The sequence below is a fragment of the Furipterus horrens genome, unplaced genomic scaffold, assembly GCF_987537825.1.
Source record: "Furipterus horrens unplaced genomic scaffold, mFurHor1.1.pri manual_scaffold_9, whole genome shotgun sequence".
Classification (NCBI taxonomy): domain Eukaryota; kingdom Metazoa; phylum Chordata; class Mammalia; order Chiroptera; family Furipteridae; genus Furipterus; species Furipterus horrens.
The window spans coordinates 69,468,056-69,472,383 of record NW_028327179.1 but is presented as its reverse complement, the minus strand read 5'-3'; the positions used below and the strand labels follow the sequence as shown (position 1 = coordinate 69,472,383).

Below are 4,328 nucleotides of genomic sequence, written 5' to 3'. Positions count from 1 at the left end.
CGACATCTCACTGGGGATGCAATGCTGTTGTGATTTCAAAACCTGTCTGACAAATTCACGTTTCAGTAGTAAAGACAAATCAAGGGTTTTTCTATCCACCCCCTCCTTTTTTAAATTCTTTTTTCTTATCACTTTGACAGTCATACAGAACAATTTGAGACCTAACTGCCACTTTGATGCACTACTCCATTTATTAAGTGGCACAGTCACTATAGAATAGATGATGGGCCTATACTAAAAGGACTGTGGATTAAATAGCTTTCTATGACAGAGACACTAAATGGTTCAAAGAATTTGGAAATATTTTTAGAAAATAATTAAACACTGTTTCAAAAACATCAAAGTATATCATTTTATGTAATTTCAAGTAGTTAATGGTAAACTGTGGAAAACAAATTATTTTTTAGCAGAATCCTTAAAGTTTAGAGAAAATATTAAGTACATTAGCAAAAATCCAAAAACCTACAATTACTAAATTCAAATATGAATGCTTCATAGGTGTTGAAAAAAAAAAGCAGTGTGAACCTATGCAGACTCTAAGATAGGAATAAATGAATGTTTCTTATGTGACAGTAATTTTACACCGTATTAATAGAAGAGTTGTAAGAGTATTTTTTTTTATACCTAAAAGGTTGCATTTCCACTACAGTGATATTGTCTTAACACACTACAATTAATGATTTTGTCAATATCTTCACAGTAATTCAATATACATAGAATTAACACTTTTTGCCAGTGTCAGGTTAATCTTGGTAATTTTTAGTTATAATTCATTAATAAATTGGTTACTGTTAGGAAAAAAATAAAAACAAAGGATTTGATAATAATACCAAATATAGAAGTTTAATATTTGTAGGGATTCTTCTTTTAACTTAGGGAATAAAAAAATCAAAAGCTACTTTACTATGACTTCATTTTACATTTTATATTTAACAAAATTAAGTAGTCACTTTTCTAGAAATATATAAAAATAATGCTTATTGTAGCCCAGAATATAATGGGTCACAAAAATATTTTTTTCATAAAGTTATTAAAGGCAAAGGATTTATTTTGCAAACATTGATCCTGTGATATGTCCCAGGGTGAAAAACGTCACAAGAATAAAAAATTCTATTAATCTATATAGTTCTGAAATATTTGCTATAATAATTATCCCTTTATAGTTTAGACAATTCAATCAAACTGATGAGTATCTAAGGATAAGATTACCATTTCAGTGTACAGTACTACAGATCTGTTTCTTTTTTTTTCCTTATTTTTCTGTACTGGAGAGACAAAATTGAAATATTCCTTTATCCTCTTTAGCTAGTAACCCACAAAGCAAGAAAAAATACATCAAGGATGAAGAGGTGTTTGATATCTTTTATAAGGTTATGGTAGAGAGCTATGGCCCTGTGAAACAACAGTCAATAGTAAATATATTATTTCTGATGTACTGGAGACTGAGTTGTTTAAAAAAGAAAGAAAAAAATCAATTTCATCAGTTTCTCCCTTTTTAGTTTTGAAGTGCTAAAGGAGTTAAAAAAGAGAAGGAAAAAAGTAATTGTGGAAAATAAAATAAGAATTTTCTTAGTTACAATCCTGGCCCTTAGCTGATTGCAGTAAATTATAAATTATGCAGTCAATGTAGGCCAACAAAAGAAGACATCTTCAAATTTCAGTCAAAGGCAATTACTTAAGTCTGCTGAATGTTCCCTTTTCATAGAGTGTGATCTCCTTCTGACAGCTCACACTGACAGATGACCTTCTCAGCAACGTTCTTATCCTTTGGATCATGAGCAGTGTGCCTCTCTCCCTGAATATCTCTATATTTGTGACACTAAGCTTTCAAATACAGCTATTGACAAATCAGAACATCAGTCTAAGTGCTGGTCTTTCTATCACTCACAATAAAGTAGCTATCACTTGTGGTGGTGTAGAGCAAGCACATCTCTGAAAAATGAGTTCTCACCAAGTGCTAATTTGACACAGCTCGCTTGCCTTCCTATAATTGCTCTGTCATTGTCAGTTGGCAGTTCTGGGCTCATTCCTGGAAGCTGTGCAGTACAATTGGATACAATTACTCCCATTTACCACCACTATTATGCCACTGATGTTGCCCAGTCCGCATATTGACATGCCTCATTAAACCTGGATTCGAGCCATTAATGAACATTGTTAGCATTTCTCTTAAACTTTTTTGCCTCTAATAAACAGTCAGTGTTCCATGAAGGAGCACTGCCATCCTTGTGATATGATATTTATTATCTTATGGGGGGGAGGAGACTCTGCAAATGGAAACTATCCAGATGCTGAGAAGAGAAATATACAGTTAGAGCAATAGAGATAGAGTTGATCAGTGAGAACTTTTTTTCTGCCAGAAGCATCCCATCCATTAACCAAGTGACTTCTTCGATCCAAAAAAAGGCAAGCAGCATAAACATGAACACCTCAGAAGTGCCCACACCACAGCAGGCTCCCAAGGTTGCATTGCCGGCATCTCTCTCTAGCCTTCTCTGACCCCCAGGTGGAGCTATGTGCCATGATAAAGATAATTTTGCCCTGGGTCTTCAATCCATTATGTCCAGCTATCTTCAATATGCATTTTTATTCAGAGATAATTGTGTTGATCAGAGAAGTCAGTGGCTGTCACCCATATAGTAGGCTCATCTGTGGTGTGACATAGGTGGTAATGATGGCATGCTCTTGAGCTGTCATGACACGGACAGGAATTTTATTATGTATATGTCATTATTTCTCTTAAGAAAATTATACTTTTCATGCAATGACAGTAATGAATCTCCACAACACTATCATAAATCTCATTTGCAGTTTTATTCTTGACCTTTATTAAATATATACTAAATATATAGAAACACCTATAAATACACAGTATGCTTTGTGTCTCTGTACATAAGTTTATATCTGCAGCAAGGAGTGAGATATAGAATTGTAAATAAAAAGGTTTTAATTGAAAATATCTTAAATGATACTTACCTGGCAGGGGAGATACCATGATCACGAAGGTGGTTTTCTCAGGGCGAGGCTTATCCATTACACTCCGGATGTGCTGACCCCTGCGATTTCCCCAAATGTGGGAAACTCGACTGCATAATTTGTGGTAGTGGGGGAAGAAGAAAAAAAAAGAAGAAAAAAAGAAGAAAAAAAAATCTTAAATGAAAAGTAATTTAGCCACTTTGGTATTGTTAACTTTTCTACAATTATGGTAAAAAAATACATATTTATACCATGGATGGTATTTGTTGAAGAGTTATATGAGTGCTACTAAAATGAACTTTATAGGATTAACTAGTGTCAAGTTGTCATGTATATTCTACAATTAAACTTACATAGTAAAACTAAAGAGAAAATCTTCATGTAGATAATATTGATTTCTAAACTTTTATGTATATATGTCTTCAATAAAATGTCCTATCAAATTAATTGGTGCATGATAATTAAGTTGACATCTATATGCCTCTGAGGCATATAGTAAACAGGCAATATTCTTATTTTAGTTGAACACTTTGCCTTTAAGATATAGAATATATATTAAAAACATGATGTGAAATTGACCTAAGCTAAATTTTGGAAAAGGCGATCCATTACATTGAAAAACCTATAAAGTAGTATTTAAGAAATAATTTAAAAATTTATTTTCTTTTAACTCCATAATCCATAACACTTGCAGACATACAGAGTTTCAGGAGGATGTTGCATACAACTTTTGTGATCCTGGGTAATTCAGGTTCCTAATTCTTAACAACTGCCCAAGATCACCTTTGCACTGATTTCTTAGAGATTCTTTTAGTAAAATTAGAGATATCTTTCTTCTCTTTTTAAACAGGAAATGTAAATTGTAACAACTTCCAGAAAATTCTGAGTCCTTCCCTTCTCCCTAGTCTGGCTAAAACAAAATAAAAAAATATTTATTGAACAGTTAGTATTTCCCAGGCATCATAACAAGACTTCTTTGCATTACTTTATTTAATCCTCAATCAGATTTATGAATTAGGTACTATTGAAATCTTCATTTGAGAGAGTATACTGAGGAACAGAGATGTTATATCACTCCTCCAAGGTCACAGAGCTGTCAGTTAGAAGAGGCAGGATTTAAACCCAGGGAAGATGGCTACAATGACTATATTCTTAACCAATATCTGACACTGCCTTTCAAATGACTGGCATTTCTGTCTCCAAAATGACAAACCAGTTTGATTCATTTACTTTCACAGGGTTAATTTTGAAGTTCACTGTGTTGGCATAGAAAAAGCATCATGAAAATGTAGACTTAATTAGATTACGCACTATAATTTTAATATTGAGTGTTATTCTGTATTTTGATTAAA

The 4,328-nt window shown here is 32.8% G+C and overlaps 1 pseudogene; it reads left to right on the top strand.

The window, feature by feature from the left end:
- Positions 1–2,968: 2,968 nt before the first annotated feature.
- On the top strand, positions 2,969–3,112 carry LOC150001894 (U1 spliceosomal RNA; annotated as a pseudogene).
- The last annotated feature ends 1,216 nt before the right edge of the window (positions 3,113–4,328 follow it).